The following is a 17384-nucleotide window of genomic DNA, read 5'->3' as shown; positions in this document are numbered from 1 at the left end:
GGCTTGGTATGGGAGGAGGAAAACAGAGCAGGATTGTGGCAACGTATGGGGTATTAAGGGAGAATCTATAGCCTGAGGAATGTAAAGCTAGAGGAATGCTTAAAATCACTGCCCAATTTCAGTATACTCACGTGACTAGAATAAGTGAAAGCCTGTAATACTACTTAGTGCTAAGTGCACCTTTTAGCTCTTTAATACAACCTCAAGAATAACCTTTCTGCTATGCCAGATCTTTATAAAAAGAGTTTGCTTCTGCATACAAACGTTGCAGTTCTAACAGCTTAGTTTCTCCTCGCACGGTATTCAGACTTGGTCATCCAGCCTGCTTATTTGGGAAAGAGTATCTGCCTCTTTCACTAGTATCACTTCTGACCAACCCATTTGTGGCAATTTAGATATTTTTCTCTAAGCTTTTCTGATTTGGCTTGATGAAGCTGACCAAAAGGCAGATCTAAGTTTAGAGAAACTTTTTTGTATTCATTAATATACTGGTTTGAGATTGGAGAAAGATTTCCTAAAGTATTCTTCCTCCTCCTCCATGTTGCAGCATTTGTTGTTGCTCTCCTGTCCCCTGGAAGAAATAACTAAGACTTCAGACTTTTTAATGGTTCTCTTCCATCACCTGTTTAAAAGAAGAAAGAAAGGAGCATGGGGAGAAAAGGTAACAAAAATTAGTCTTCATGTATAAAATCACTCCAGTGCATCTGGGGTGGAAAGGAAGAGAATAAATGCAGCTTTATTTTTCACCTTTGTAAAATGTGGTTTTGTGTTGGTAGCTCATTTTTATGCTCTTTAAAAATTACTGAGACTTTTCTGTCCTCTGTATACCCCAGAAAAGGCAATAATGGCAGCTGAGACCAGTGATCTGAAAAATGGCCAAGGAGCAGGCTGAACTCCTTTTCATCTCGGTTGGGATCTCCTTGTCGCTCCTGCCCCGAGCCCGTGGACGATTAACCGAGTCCCCTCCGCCGTGCTGCCTGTTGGAGCCCTTAAGCTCCTTTGGTTTCCCCTGTAAGTGAATCTTGCAGCGCGTTTAGGGGGAAAAAAAAAAAAAAAGTGGGGAGATGAAACAATAGGAAGGCATCAGCGAAATGCATTTTAAGCTGCCGTTTGGACTAAAGGAAGCTAATACAAGGAGACTGACTTTAGCTGGGTTTGCTTGCTGGGGCTTTGTACTTCTTTCTGAGAAGCTGAGATGCTGACAGCTGCACTTCGTGGTACTTAAAACATTGCTCAATAACAGCTTGTGTCCAGAGAAAGCTGCGCTTTTGTAGGCAGCGAGAGAAATGGGATTGATACCGAGGGTATCTTCCTGACTGTTAATTTTAGGTGATGGCAAGAAATGGTGCTAAATTAGGTGATTTCCATTGCCCTATAGAGGGCTGAAGAGCTACGCTGCTTAAAGAAAACACGATTGCAGCCTTGAAGATCTCTAGGCACAAAGCTTTCTTTTGAGATAAATGGGATCCCCTCCCCGGGAAACCGTAGAGTTTTTCTGGCCTCACGTACAGTGTCCTGATGCAGAAACTGTTGCAACAGAGTTCTGTCCGTTGGGTTGGCTTGTGCTGTGATGCTTTGCTCTTTGGCGATGTGCTGGGGTTAAAACACTTCATAGTCTTGTCTTTAGTGTAAATCTAGAAGTATCTTTGGCTTCTGCATTTGGTGAGCTTTCAGTTTGGAAGCAGAGGATGGATTCTCCCACGCTCATACTTGCAGTGTTTGCCTATTCTTTTGTCTCTTTTCTGCCAAAAGAGAAATGATTTATCTGGAGTTGGAACTTTGTGCCCCCCTGGAAGCTTTCTTCATTCCATTCTCTGTTTGACATCAAAGCAATGGGGAGTTTCCTTCTTTTTTACCTTTATTCCACTTTTTTAATATATTTTTTTCCAAAAGCCTCTGGAGTATTTTTGACTTCTCAGTTGTGAACTGATAAAGTGGATGCGACAAGGGGATATCTTAACCTTTCACAGGCGTCTGAGCTTTTGTGAGATGTTTTTTTCTGAACACAAAAGGCTAACTGTGTCAGGTAAATGTCTTTTGTTGGAGAACCTTTGCTTTCTGATGTCCCTGGATTATTTCTGTAGGTCACAGTGGCTCCAGAAAGAGTGTGAAGTAGGACTTAGAACAACAGTGGTGGGTCATGTTGTTCTAATAGTACCTTCTTAGATTTCCTCCCTTTTCAGAAAGTCTGTATAGAAAGAGTGGCTTTTACACTGTTTAGCCTGTCTTGTATCTGACCTGCCTTAACACTTGTATAAATGTTTGTTCTTCAGTATCTGAGACGTTAAAATTATGCCACAGAATTAAACTTTCTTCTTCTGTTGACTGGGGAAACTTGAAAGCTGTGAGAAAGCTTCGGAAAGCCGAGTTCCTTCTAGTTCTGAGCTGTACTTGTCACTGTTTGTTTTCAAAGGTGTAACTATCCATGATCTCATAGTGTATTAGAGGAGCTTATGTCAGTATTGTGATATCAGTAAACGTACATGGCAAATAAGTTTCCCCTTTTCCTATTTTCACTCTTGTTTGTTTTTGGCATTGGCAAAGCAAACTGGCTATTGTCCTCTTACATATTAACACTTTGCTTGCCTTTGTTGTCCAGTTTAAACTGTCCTAATTAGCAAACAGGTCTCTTCCCCCCCCCCCCCCTCCTCATTCTGCTGTCTCGAGCAGTCAAATTTTGAAATCCTTTAGAGAAGCAAAGGCGGCGGACTTTTACAGAAAAGCATTTGGCGTATCTGCTGCGGAAATGAATGTTGCTGAGAACGAGGTCTAAAAATAACCTATTTCCAGTTCTGTTCCTTCAGTGTGAACTTTTGGACACGTACTCTCCGGTGTGCATGAGAAGGAAGTATTAAAGCCACCCTGCCTGAAGCAACAGGGCCCAAACCCACAACGGGGCTTTGGTGCCTACTGGCAAAACCCCTTGGGCTTCCCAGGTGCCTGAGCAGTTGGGTAGGTTTTTGTCCATTTGCTCAGTTGACTGAAGCCTCTGTTTGTGCAAAATGTATCAAGTGTTGCTCATCAAGTGCTTATCTACCTTCCTGATGCCTTCCAAAGCTGGCTGCTTTGGAAGGTCTTTGCTCTCCCAAAGTGGGTGTATTGTCGACCCTGCAGAAAGGTACTTGTCGGAGGGCTGCTCAGAAGAATGGGATGCCTTTGGATAAAATATCTACTGCTGTTTCTTGGATGTGAACCTTACCTGGTAGAGGAGATGGGGAGAGGATCAAAAGTCTTCCTGATTGACAGCAGCTGATACTTCTCAAGAAGGTATATCCTGTGAAGTGTTGCCTGGGAAACAAGTATATAGGCTTGCATTTTTAGCAGATAAACACTAAGCTCTTCAGTGGAAATAAAATCAAAATCTTTGCCAGTGAAAGTAGAGGACAGGTCTCCAACTTTGTCAAAGCAGCTCTAATATCCCTATAAAAAACTGGAAGTGTCCCTTGCTCCAGGGAAATTCTCTTGTGGCACAGTATACTAAAATAACACTGACAATCTGGACTGAGCAGTTGGGAAATTTGCTGCAAGCTGTAACTCATCCTTGTCTGTGTGAGAGAGCAGTCCTTTATGAAGGTAAATGACTTTGCTTTCCCTCTTGGCCATACATTTAACTTTTCTATTCCTGGTAACACACAATCCATATCCACAGGTTTTTGCAGATAATGTATAGCTGTAAGTACTGATTCCAATGCAAAGTATTGACATGACCCAGATTCCTGGGCTAAATTCTCTGAAGTATGTGAAACTTGTGCTTTTGAATGAGCATATATTCCTGCACAGAGGCTGGGAGGGAACGGTGCCCCTGTTAAAACTAGGAGCAGTAGGACTGTCTTTTTGGCCTTTACTTTGTGAAGGTAAATACAGTAACACCCCTTCACCAAATGTTCTTTGTTATTTTGGAGATTTGTCACTTATCATTTAATACCTTACTCTGATTATTTGATTCCATGGAGAAAAAAATACACCTTGTGTGTAAATACATTTGTTCCATGCTTCATCCTTGATTGACGTGAGGAGCAGCGGTCATCTAAGGAAGTGCATGGTAATGAAAATGTAACTGTTAAAGAGCTCTCAAGAGAGTAATGCTAAAAGACTTGCTTTGGGCATCGTCTTGCAGATGAAGCAGCTGAGATGTTTCAGAACAGTGATCTGTTCCAGGAATGGTTGGACAAGGACACTGGGGCATTTGCAAGATTTGATCTAAGAGATCTACCAGTCAGAATTGCAGGCCAATAAGCAGCTAATTTTTATTTTAAAAAAGCGCTTGGCATCTCTAGCTTCTGGAAAGCTAGCTGCCAACATTTTATTTTATTTTTTCGATGGCATTATAAGAAATGGGAAAGAACTTACTGTGTGATACATTGTCCCTGTGTTTTTAAATTGCATGCAAGTTTTAAATTCCTGCTTGCCTTCCCCCGTCTGTTCATCAGTTCTTATGGGGAAAAATTGCTAACTGATGAACTTCTAACCTCTATGCTTTACAGGAACATGTCCTGAAGAGCTTGTGGGGTATGCCTGTAAATCTGATCGTTTTATAGAGATAATAATGTAGATGCTAGAAATACCTTGGATGTATGAGTGCCTCCTTCAGCTTTCAAGCTCGTTCTTCTTCTGCTTAGACTTTGATATTAAATTTATTATGCCAACTACCAAAAGACTTTACTACTTAACTTGGTTCTGAAAGATAGGCAGCTGCATAGTCTGATCTTTCGTCCGTGAGAAGAACGGATAATTGCTGTTGAAATTAGGATATGCTAGAACACTTTTTTTATGGCTTAAATTTCTGGGTAGCGGCAGGAGGCCTTGGAACTCGGCATTGTCTGGCGGCGTGAAGTATTTGCCTTGAGCAGATGCAGTTACTTGACAGTACCTGGTGAGAAGATGCACCCTGCTTGACTTTGCCTTCTTGTGCCTAGGCCTTAAAATAGAGGGGGAGAAATGCCTCTGTGCAGCAGTGTGGATTTTGGACCTGGCTTGACTCTCCTGGTTGGGTATCTCCATAAGAAGTGTTTCATATGGAACAAAATTCTGTGCTATAACTTTAGAGTTGTTTAGAAGTTGGCAAAAAATCAGAAGCACAATAACTTTAAAATGGTCTCAGAAGTTGGAGGAGATGTCTCTGAAGAAAACTTACTCGGTATTGAAAGCGTTAACGTTGACTGTACCTCGCAGAAAGGCAGAGCTGCCTGCGTTAGTGGCGAATTTCTGGGAAACGCTCAGATTTCTGTCTAAGTTTGAGAGCCTTGAGAAAGACTGGGTAAAGCTAGTACTCTGAAAAATAAAACAAAAAAACCACCCTCACCCCAAATCTATATAGTCTGAAGCAATAGGAAGTCTTTGCCAGTCTTGGTTTTGGAAGTTATGAGCACGTGTTGCTGGAACAAGAATGAAAGATGAGACTTTAACTGTGCCCTGTGTTCTCTTATGATGTTCCTGGGCATGTGGATGAGAAAATATAAATGTGGAAGATCACAGTGATGTTTTGTTTTTGTTTAACACAAAATTGCCAAGAGGGACTGAGAGGCCAGTAAAAGCAAAAAGCAGAGACTATAACCAGGTAAATTACTGCCTGAGGCTCATTGCTGTTGTACTGCATTTATTTCAATGTTCTTGTGCAGTAAGAGCATTTGTCAAATTAACCTTGTATATGGTAATTTGTTCCTCCTTACTTCAAAAAAAAAAAAAAAAAAAAAGAGCCACCAAATATGTAATTCATGCATCTCCCAGCCTTTGTGTGAGTTAACTTCAGCGGCGATCGTTTGATTTGGGCCAGACCTTCAATAAATTCTTAATTCAGGTGATAAACTTAGTAGCAGTCTTAGTCTACAAATCTTGTATGTTGTTGCCCTGATTTTTCAGCATTTTTCCTTGGAAAGTAATAAAACAGTAAAGTGAGGTATTTTCTCTGGTGTTTCTAGGATTGGTGAATAGACTTTGCTGATAATGTCCTCTTAAAAGCTGAGTTTGTGCCTATCAAAGTTATCTTTTGTGAAATTGCTTTTGTGCCTTTTGAGCCCTAATCCACGTGTGTCTGGAGGTTGCACTTTGGCAGTTTCTCATAGGTGTTGGTGTCCAAAGTTATCCGAGCATATTCCTAAAGCGAACTTTGCTATTTGAGAAATAAACCTAGGCAATTTCTAGCCTGGGGAGAGTCTAAATGGGAGAAAACCCAACACCCTTAAACAGAGGTGAAGGAGTGCTGAGGCTGTTATTAACATATCTGGTTTTCAAGAGAACTTTTTCTGTTTTCTCAAATCTTTTGTCAGCCATGCATGATGTGTTTTAGGATAATCAGTATCTTGTGTCTATGCTATAGACACAAGTGGCTGTGAGAGCCCTTTCCTCAGTTGAATGTAAATGAAAATACTAAGAATAAAAATCTTGATATGGGCATTTTCTGCAAGAGGGGCGCTTTGGAGCGCTCTTGTGAGCTGTGGAGCCTCAAACTCAGGGCCAAAATGATCCTTACAGCAACTGATGATAAATAAAGGTGAACTTAAATTGCTCTAGTTGTTGCATGAACAAATATCTCCTTTGTCTCTTGTTGGTGATCCTTTAGTAGAAGCATTTCCAGAAGCCCTCTCTGATGCCTGCTTTCTGGGGTTCATTAGGTTGGCAGCCTAAGAGGGCATACTCACCTTGAGTGCCCTGGAAAGCCAGGCCCAGCAGCTCCAGGGCGTTTGTAGCTTGTGTGTTAGTCACAGGGTGCTTGAGGGATTATTAGTGAGAGTTGTTACAGGTGGCTGGTCAGCTGGTTTGGGTCAGGAGGGGATGACTGAGAAACTTTGAAAGGAGCCATGAGGCAGTTCTGAAACTTGTCCTGCTCGTGAAGGCACCCCATATTTGGAGTTTGAAGCCCAAAATTTGAATAATGGGACAAGCTCCAGTGCTGCCGTCTTTACCAGCAGCGCAATTATGGCCCTAGCCATCTCATTGCTCATTGCATTAAATTTGTTGCCGTGCTGCGCGATGCGATTCCGGTTAACCTACCGCGTGGGAGACTGGACCCTTGTTGCAAAACCTTGTTGAACCTCAGGGTGCGTGCGTTTGAGTATCCCCTCTCGGTTTGAAACGCCCGTCTCTGAATGCACAGTGATAAATGGGAATGCTTGGGTTTCTCTAAACCCACAGAAATCGGAACAGGTCTGTTGAAAGTCTTCTAAGAGCAAGCTCCACAAATTTTTACAGCGTTCGGCGGGGGGGGGGGGGGGGGGGGGGGAATTCACTGCCTTTGCAGGAGATGCATTTCCTTAAACTTTCACAGATCCGTAAACAAAGCTAGTCAAAACCTGCAGCAGCTTTCACCCTCTCCTCGCGTACAGTAATTGCTTTGCTAAAGCTGCTGACCTCGTGTTTGGCACTTCTCAGCTGAGACAGACAACTCTTTTTTTTTCCATCTACAGCATCAGCTGCTGGCTGACTGCCGGAAACGGGATGCTCACTACTTTCGAATGCTCTTACTAGGTTTCCTTCTGATTAAAGATATTCTCCCTGCTGGATATGCTTTGCTTTCTTTTTCCTGAGTTGATTCCTTTACAGCCTTTAATTCAGTTTTTGTCAGAAGGCGAGGCCTGAAAGCCCTCGAGTAGTAACGGGCTCCTCTTCTGGCCAAGGTCGCTGCCTCGGCAGAGAGGAAGCTGGGCCCTACCGTTGGGCCCACCGTTGCCGACAACCTCCGCTTACTACTTCCTTAATGCTTTTTGGAGTACACTAGCACAGCTTTTTTGCTCGACTTTCCTGAAGCGTGCTGAAGTGTCGTAGATCCTGCAAGGCTGGCACCTGTCCAGTGAGCTTCTGAACCTGAGAAAAAACTTCTTCACTGTGAGGGTGACAGAGCATTGGAACAGGTTGCCCAGAGAGGTGGTGGAGTCTCCTTCGCTGGAGATATTCAAAAGCCGTCTGGACGTGATCCTGGGCAATATGCTCTAGGTGACCCTGCTTGAGCAGGGAGGTTGGACTAGATGATCTCCAGAGGTCCCTTCCAACCTAAACGATTCTGTGATTCTATGATTCACTGGCTCCCTTCTCTTCCTCGGGGGGGTTTTGGCCTTTCTGAGAGGTGGTGGGGTAGGGTCGGCCTTACCGGCTTGCCTCAATTCCTCCTCCTCTGCAGCAGCACCGAGGGACTGGAGCAAGGGAGCAACTCGCCCCACGAAGCAAGTGGGGATGCTGTCCCAGGACACCAGCTTTCAGAGCTCCCTTTGCGTACCAAGGTTTGTGGAGCTGATACCCTTATCAGGTGGAGACAATGTTAGTGCCTCCAGAAGTTGAATGCCGATAGCACTATTTGGTGGGAGGGGTGTGGATACGTACTGGTAACTAAAATGCCATTCACTCTTGTTTTAAGACTTTTAAGAAAATGATTTTCTAAAAAAAGTTTCTTCTTTTTTTTTTTTTCATGGAAAGTAAACAAAGGGAACCTCCATTGTCAGATCCTGTCTTGCACTCCCTGATTTCTGCGTGAAGGCTTATGAGTCCCCCTCATTGCCAGCCACTAAGGTTTCTTGGCAGGAAATTTGCGTTGTACACAAGGAGACTGACACGTGGGTTGCAAAAGCTAATCCTGGAGAATATGTATCCAATAAATAAAAGGGTACTGTGTAAAAATATCTATTTGGTACAGGAGTCTTGTTTGTTAAGAGCCCTATTTAAAAACAAAAAAAACAAAAAAAACAAAAAGCCCACCACCTCTTTGGGGAAAGATGTGGGCTTGGAAGGAAACTGGGGTACACCCTGGCATTTTGATGCAGTTCTGGCGTTTAGTGGTAAAAGCATTTGTAAATTTATATGCGTTTATAAACGCTGCCTTTCACAGTGTGGCTTCGTAGGAAGCAAGAGGCTGATGGTACCTGCTTGGGTACGTTGTATGCTCTGAAGAGAAGGCTGCCTGTAGATGAGCCAGGTGCTGTTCAGATGTCTGGCCAGCCAGGCTGTCACACTCTTTGGCAGGGAAGAAGCCTGAGGCTCTTCAGAGACGTTTCAGCAGCTTGGCATCATTGCTGGGTTTTTTTGGCCTGGCTGTCTACTAGATCCGTGTACTTCACTACCAAAGAATTTTCCTAGGCCTGCTTTTATGTTGAAGATGCCTCAAACGTGTGTGTGCTCACGTATCTGAACTGTGCTCTTGAGATTTTGCAGTGACTTTTTTTGCATTAAACCCGTACGATGCACAGTGTCAGCAATATGAGCGGTGTCCCGTGCTCCGCTGAAACGCTGTGGATGAGAATGTCTTTCTGACAAATTATCTCCTCCTAGCCCTCCTGTATTTAAGTTTTTTAATTATTTTTTGGAGACGATGATACCGCATGGAGAGACAGAACTTCTATTTGTAAATGACACAAACCAGCAACAACGATCCTTCAGATTTTTTTTTCCTTAAAGGGTTTCTCTGCCCTTGTGTAGGTACTATGGCCAAACTCAAGTGGAAAAGCATTGGAGAAAGGAGTGTGAAACCAGGATTACTTCTTGTATTGGAGCCTCCTGTTTAAAGGAGATGTTAGCAGTTGTTTCAACTCTAAACCTTGCTCGGTGATAAGGCTCAGCGTTGGCTGAGGCTTATCTGTGTTAGATCCTGTGTGCGGGTAACGGCTTGTCCTAGAAGCCTGCTTGTGAAGCTGCTGGACAGGTTGGGGGAAATTGAGCTTTGATCTGGGCGGTATTGGCTGTGGTTTTTTTGGTGGTTGCTGGTGGGTTTTTTTCTAACTTTAATTTTTTTTAATTTTTTAAATCCATCTCCTGGACTACTGATGGCTGTGACTGCATATATTCACATTACAGCACTCTGGGAGAAGAGGCTGATATACATGCATATTATATATATATTATTATATATTACTATATATATATTACTATATATATTATTAATCTATTATTATATATTATATATATAAAAATATATATGTATGTGTATATATATAATATATGTGTATGTGTGTATTTTTTCTCCCCTTAAACCTAATTGTCACTAATCTGTACCCATCTTGACTACAGCTGGTTGCAGATTAGTCGCCCTTCACGTAGAAGTAAATTGCATCTTTTTGCAGAAAGCTCGGTACAACAGTTGCCATATGCTTGGGTTTTCTGTTTGCAATTTCTGTAGGTTTTGTGAACGGGGGGGGGGAGAAGGAAGGAAAAAAGCTCCATCATGTGGAGCTTGCAGTTTTTGAGACTTGCTGAACAAGCTTGAAATGGGCTGAATGTGCATATTGCTTACTGTGCAAGCTGGGAAAATATTTCCTCAGCCACGCACTTGTTTGCTCTCGGACGTTTGTGTGCTGGAGTTGAGCCATTGTAAAAGTCTTTCCTTGAACCAAGAGAGAGTAATAACCATGAGAGATTTGGTGTCTGGGCTTATATTTTCTAACTTCAGGCATGTGAACTTTTGGCCTCAAAGGAAAAACAGTTTTAAAATGCTTTTTGGAATTTCACATAACGTGAAAGTGAATGCAGAGGTTTTACTGACTTAACCCCCTGCTCCCCAAACTTTTCTGAGAAAACGAGCAGGCAGAATCGCGGTTTGTAGGAAAAAGCATGGAAGCAGCTGTGCAGCTGGAGTTCTGTGGCCTGAGAACTTGAAATACTTGGAGCGTCAGTGAATCGAAGATGGGGTGACGGGGATTTTGAAACTGAGCGCTCAATTTCAGTGCAGGTTCGCTGCTAAGGCTTAAAGCACGCGGGAGCTGTGCTCTGTGGGGCTGGGAGCGCTGCCGCCGTGCTCCCCGCTGCAGCGCGGGCAGGGCCTGGACTTGGTGCCGAGGTGCCGTCAGCTCATGCAGAAGATGCTTTGGCCTGTGGGAGGCTGCCCTTTCTGCAGCTACGCAGCCGGCCTTTGTCAGCGACGTGCAACAAAGCGCTTAGTGTCGTGCGGTGGTGAGCGTGGGTGGGTTTCTTTTTTTAAATCTCCACATGGTTTAAAACTCATTTGTGACCATCGCGTTGGTGAGGGTCATGTCTGCAAGATCACAGACCCTGCAGTCATGCTGATCAAGACCCTCCTCTGACCTGCGGTTGGACTGCTTTTCTTCCAAAAAGAAAACGTTTGCGCTGGTGAAACGAGCATCGCTGATGGTCCTGAAGACAAGTCAAGTCCATCTGCCAAGTGGCGATGGAGCGGGCCATGGGAAAGCAGAGGGCCTTCGACCTCCCCGCGGTGGCTGGACTGTGGGCTGGCAGGGGCCACCTCTGCAGGCCAGCAGCCAAGTGGCAGCCAGATTTCTTCTTTGGCAGTTGTGGAGTGAATGCTGGTTGCAAGCAGTATTTCATGGAGGGGGATCAGCTGGTAGGCTCTGCCAGGGGAAGGTGGGATTAGGTCAGAGCTGGAGGATCAGAGCAGTTGACCTGATCTGGATAGTCATCTTAGATGATGAATTTTGTGTGGAAATCCACGTGCATCTTCAAGAGTTGATGTCGTGCTTCACGAAACATAAATAGAGAGCAGCTTCCCATGGGAAGAGTGCCTAAACGTTCCTGATGAGCTGTGCAGCAAATGGCTGCAAACGGCCTTTTCCTGTGCTGAGAACGTCTGCGGTTGCACCTCGTCTGTTGTGCTGCCCTGTGCTCCCTGTAATGAAACAAAATCCCCCGAGAGAAATTGCCTTCCTCAATTAATTAGGGAAAGGGTCAGCCTGCTTACCCTCGTGGACCATGACAGTTCTTCACTGTGATCTTTAAAAAATGGCCTGCTGAAAGTATTTCAATCCATTGGGCTTATTCGCAGGTCAGGTAGAGCGTAAATTTGTTCTCTCTTGCTTGCTGTCCACATCTATTGCGTTGTCCAGTTTTGTTTCCCTGCCCTTTTTCCCCTGTTCTTGCCCCTGTCCTCAGCAGTCCCTGCAACTTGCTCTACAGGCCGTTTCCCCGTGATGTAGTCGGTGTCAATACGATTCCTTGGCAGCAGAGCCATTAAGTTAGTTACGGCTGTGTTAATCTTTCAGCACAATGGGAATTAGCAGGAAGGTGTTAAAGTCAAACTGATGTCAACTTAATCCCTAAAAGATATTGTAGGGAAAATAGGCAGGTCTTAATGTTTTGCAGTAGGGAGAGACATGTATTGTAGGTGGCGTTGTGTGAAACGGAGATGCTGTCATCTAGGAGAAGGTTTTTCCAGTTCCTTTCTCTAGGAGAAGGTTTAGGGGCAGTTAGTGGTGTTAGTGTTTTGTGTCAGTCCTGAGTACCTTAGGGATGTCACTGCAGAGATTTAACGGCCCCAAGACGTTCCTCTCCAGGAAGAGCAGAGGTGGTTAGTAGTTTTCATCCCAGAGACTGTTGGTTACCTGTGGCTTAGGCTGCTGAGTGCCTGAACTGAGCTTTGAACCAACCCCTGTAGCTGTTTAATGTTTCTTGCCCCCCCCAAAAAAAAAAAAAAAATCAGGCTTTGTTGTGGTAACCTGTTCTGGGGAGGAAACGTGGAATTCACCAGTTAGATTTTCGGCACAGATTTCAGCGCTGCAGGCGCCTGTTGTGTTGCTGTGGCCTTCAGTGCGCAGGGCAGAGGGTGGCCGGCCGGCCGGGGAAGGTCTCTCTCGGCGGGAGGATGGGGGAGGAGAGGGTCTCGCGGAGCATGGTAGGAATCCAGCAGCTCATCCAGTTTTGGGTTGAAATCGCCAGTTAGAGGTGGGAACCTGCTCCCAAAAGGGACAGTGTACCAGCATAATCTTTCTTGAAAGTCAGTTTTGATCTTTCTTTAAGAAAATCGGCTAATATTGATTTCTTCATTACAAAAGCTCAAAACCAACGAATACTGCAATCCTTTTCTTCGTCTCGGATGAAAAAGTAGTTCTGTGCAGTACAAGTCGGCAAAATTGATTACAATGCTGATGTCAAATACAGTCATTTATCATTAGTACAATCAGGTAATTAATGTGCTCTGTAATGCCAGTTTAAAAAAAAAAAAGTATTACTGTGAGATTTTTTTTTTTCTTCTCAATCCTGGGTTTGGGGTAATGATTTTACAAGTGCTGCAGCAGAAACGATGGACTTGCCAGGATTTTCTTTTTCTCTTTTTGGCTTTGTTGCTAAGCTGTGCTAGTAAGCTGCACCTTGGCTGCTGTATAGTCAAGATATAAAATCACAGAGGACTGGTCCAATACATCTGCTTTTTGGCGACTGGAGAATACTCTTCATATTGTCTGCAAGGTTAACAGCTGTGAAATACTCTTTTTGTACACAAATGCTAGCGTGAAGAAAAGTCTGCACAGTTTCCGAGTTAAATGCTTATGCTGTTCTGAAACAGCCAGTGGAAATAGTAACAGTTGGCGGCTTTGGACAGAGGAACGCTTTGCAGCCATTTATACTGGGATTTTACATTGATTTCCTACCTGTTTCTGCTGATTTACTGCCTTCTTCAGTAGAAAAGCAGCTTCATTTAGATGAGTTTCGACACGTATTTGTTTTCCTGGTAGACACAACAACACCTACTCTGTTTTACCTGCTCATCCTATGTCCCTTAATACAAGGTGGGAGCGCAGAGATGTGAACAACGTACCTTGCTGCGAGTGTGAGTTTGCTTCCCCTGCGGTACCATGCCGGTCGGGAGGGTAGGTCTCTGATTTAGGCCACCGTGTGCTGCGGGGATGATGTCCTCCGTAATTGTGTGCGGAACTGCCCTCTTCCCTTGGGCAGTAAGTGCACAGCAGAGTTCCTGATTGGAAGCTTGTAAAATCTTCAGAAAAAGACGTGCTGCAGTGGGACTCTTGCTGGATGCGGAGCTGAACTGCTATCTGCAAGTCGCAGGCGTTATATCTTTAACTTTTTCCTGAGTAGTCTGTCATGTAGCCGTGAACAGAGGCAGGAGTAGGGCTTGCTCTCGCTGCCTGGGGAAGTGCCTCTCGGATGCGTTACTTGGCAGTCGTATGTGCTGGAGTGTCCAGTGCAGTATTGCTTGTATACTGTTTTTTCCGAACTGTTAATGTCTAGTTTGGAGAGATGTCATTCTGATCCTCTAGCAATCTGTCACACAGAAAGGTGTTTCATGCGCTCCAGATGAAGAGGTATGATACATCTGCTTGCTTCATTTGTCTTAGTTTTTGATGTACTCTTTGTCTGCAGTGCCTGAATGGTGTGAGCAGTCTTCCCAGCCTGGAGTAAAATATGTGTAATTAGATTGAAATGTGTATTATGTGACTAAACTCTTTTGGCCTTGACTGCATGTGTAATATCTGCAGTATTCGCAAGTGGCAAGACAAAGCGCCAAGGAAGGTGAGCTCTCTGTAGGCATGGTCTTGGCCTAGTAGGTATGGAGTGATGGCAAGGAAGACAGCGCTGCCTTGTGACCATTGGTTTTGCGTTTCTTGTTTCAGTAGTTAATTAGTAGCACTGTTTCCTCCAGCCTCTCTCTCTCTCTCTCTCTCTCTCTCTATATATATATATATATTTTTTTTTTAATGCAGTTCTAGAGCAGCTCAGGCTGTGACGTGGCATTCTGATCCAAGCCGGAGAAAGTAATTTCCAAAACCAAGATTTTGCTTAAACTTGTACCCTGAGCACAACTTTGGGCTATAAGTGACTAAAAATGATTTAAGTCATCGTTTTCTGTCCTACTTGTATGTCTGTGTTCAGTACTTATCACATAGGTTTAGGAGAAATCACATCTGCTTACAGGTTGTCCACCCATGTGAGATGCTAGACCATAAACCGTGGAGAGATGTGGTGTCACGAGTATGAAGCACGATGCTGACATTGACCCACCTAGAAGGCCAGGCCAATGTTAAGTCACATTTCATACCAGTTGCATCTAATCCCGACTGCCTGTGTGTGTCTGTGCTTATCACAGTCGCTGGAGGACACTGCAGTGGATCCGAGTTTCCTTACGACTCCGTGCTGTTGACTTTGCAGCTTTGCCATTTGATTCCCAGAGCCCAGTTGATGTGGTAGGTATAGAAAGAAGAATCAGCCAAGTACCTGAGAGCCCTGGTCCCCATTTTATACTTTGTGAAATTCAAAACATCTTTGCTGTTTTCACTTTAATATCTTCCAGACTTTCTCACCTACGGTGTCTTCTGCCATTTTATATCCCTGAGAAACATTTCTGTGCTGTTCCTGAACTCCTTTATCTTTTGAACACTTCTTGCTACTTTTTCTGTGCAGCCTTCCCTTATCACTGTAGGTGATGTAGCTATTTCTTCAGGTTATTGGTGGCAATTTTTGTGGATCCTATTTTCTTATCTTAAACTGGATAAAAATTTACATATCAAAATTTTATCTCCACTAGATAAAGCACTTAACATTCTTCAGCCCAAATACAGAGCAGCAGTTAAGGATGATTGTGTTGGACTTATGCAAAAGACAGGATGATGAATAAATATATGGAAGTGGAGGTGTCTTTTTTTTTTTTCCCTCCCCTCCACCTTGATTCTGGTACAGTTCTGGGATTACCAGTTCATATAAGGGATTGTATGAGAGGAGGAAGAGGGTAGAGTGGGAGTCTATTATACCCCATATTCTTGTCTGGGATAGACTTTGCTTCAGCTTAACATTAGAAGCGAGGTCTTGTTTATGTGACTTCTTACTCAAGCAATTAAAGAATGAAGCGTCATCCAATGCAAATTTTAGTCCGGGTCTTGTTTCTCCCTGTAATGAGTTAGATTTGCTCTATCCCCAGGTTGGACTTTGAGAAGAAAGCTCATTCTATTCTTGCTTAGATTTATGAATAAATGTTTGTATGGCAAGACTGAATCAACATGCAAAAAGGAATTTTTTTTGAGTGCTAATGGGCGTTAATAATCAATTCTTTTTCTATCTGTGAGTCATAAGAAGCTATAACAGACCTGCAACTGTAATGTCTTGACCTTGTTGGGATGAAATACTCTGCTCATTTTGTTTTCCCCTAGGTACAAGGATTGTCATGTCTTGATCTGCAACCCTGTGGCCCTGTTTCAGGTGAAGTAATGTGTTTTTAGCTCTAGGTCTGTGCAGTATACTACAAAGGTAAAAGTTGAGATTTGAAGAGTTGGGCTTGGAGGCCCTGCTCTGATTTCATGGGGGAGTATAAGCATCCCTCTTAAGTCCCTTAAAAGTATTTTTTTTTGAAAGGTGGGATATAAGGACTTGCCATCTTCTTGGAATAGGCAGTAGGAAATGTTGCTTGAAAGGAAATTACAGCACTGATTAAAACCTCTAATTCTTCTGGGCCTTCATCCCTCGATTTTCTCATTCCTTTTCAAAGGAGATATGTTAGGGTTATTTTGAGAGCAAAGTCTCTATGTTTAAGAGTTTTACTGCTTTTGGAGATCTGATTGCTTGCCTAATCATGGAAGGCAAGGTGGGTGGACAAAACGCCAACCAAACAGGTAGACCAGGGCTCAGCTCGATAAGCTGTGTGTTTGTGCATGGGGGTGTGTGTGTGTTTGTGCGTGGGTGTGGGTGGTTTGGTTTTTTTTTTTTTAAAAAGTTGGTCAGTGGCTTAGCCTTCATTGTGTTCTACTTGGAAAGTTCTTTCCAGACCTATGTCTAAATCTCTTATCTCCCTCTGGAGGATTCTTTCGCTTTCTGCTTTCAAAAGCTGATGGATGCGAGCAATATCTAGGAGACGGCAAAGTTTCTAATGTCTGTATAACCTTAGGCTGTCTGAGGAAAAAGTCTCGGGCAAGTGCTGAAGGAAGGAAAGCTCTGGCAAGAGTGGCTGCACCGGGATCTTGTAACAAGTCCAGTGGAGTGATCCCATCCCTTTTGCAGGGTTCTTTCTTAACCGATATAATCATTCAGCCCAATGCATGTTTTCATGGTGAAGAAATCAAGCTATAAATGAGTTAAACGCTCTGAAATCTGGCAAGATGATAATTGACTTGTTCTGCAGTGCACTCCATTTTAAAACCAAATCGTCTAGGTTGTGTTCATCTTTTCGCTGCCTCAGTGACTGTCTGGTCTTGGTCATTCAGCTTGTACATGGAATTGTTTCCTACAGGCTGTGGAAGACCTTGTGCCTCATATCTAACTCTGGCTGTACCAGCTGAATGCTCCATGGGCATGGGTTTAAATGGGTCCATGTGTTGTGGTTCCACCTGCTATAGAAGAAGTGTTTACTTCTGATGGTTTAAGAAATCTTCCAGTACTGGCTTGTTTCTTTAGAGGTGATCTGCAATAGCAGAGTAGCAGACTAGATGCATAGTTCTTCTCTGTTACGGTAGTGGCAAACTTTCCAAACTCTTGGCTCTTAGAATATGATTTGATGGGGGAACTCACTTAGGGAAACTCTTCTTCATGTCTGTTTCATAGCCCAAAATATGGGCATGGTATTTGTTCCAACTTCACGTAGTGTGAGTAGTGGTGATATTCAGTTCTTCATACCTCACATCCAGAGACTCAAAAATATCATAAATGTGGTGAATAGTTTCACTCCCTTCCCTGACGGGCTGTGGCTTTTCCTTTTTCAACTTTTCATATATGTC

The 17384-nt window shown here is 43.5% G+C and overlaps 1 protein-coding gene across 3 annotated transcripts in view; it reads left to right on the top strand.

The window, feature by feature from the left end:
- The window catches only part of OSBP2 (oxysterol binding protein 2), a 167240-nt gene that overhangs the window by 14606 nt on the left and 135250 nt on the right, over positions 1-17384 (top strand). The window contains exon 1 of one of the 3 annotated variants that reach the window (XM_068910965.1): positions 900-1011. The exons of the other annotated variants lie outside the window; for them this stretch is intronic. The gene's annotated coding sequence lies outside the window, so the exon portion shown is untranslated. Of the gene's footprint in view, positions 1-899; positions 1012-17384 lie in introns of those variants that run through there. 3 annotated transcript variants of the gene reach the window in all.

Source organism: Struthio camelus, chromosome 17 (assembly GCF_040807025.1).
Source record: "Struthio camelus isolate bStrCam1 chromosome 17, bStrCam1.hap1, whole genome shotgun sequence".
Taxonomy (NCBI): Eukaryota; Metazoa; Chordata; class Aves; order Struthioniformes; family Struthionidae; genus Struthio; species Struthio camelus.
This window is presented reverse-complemented; position numbering and strand designations above follow the sequence as displayed.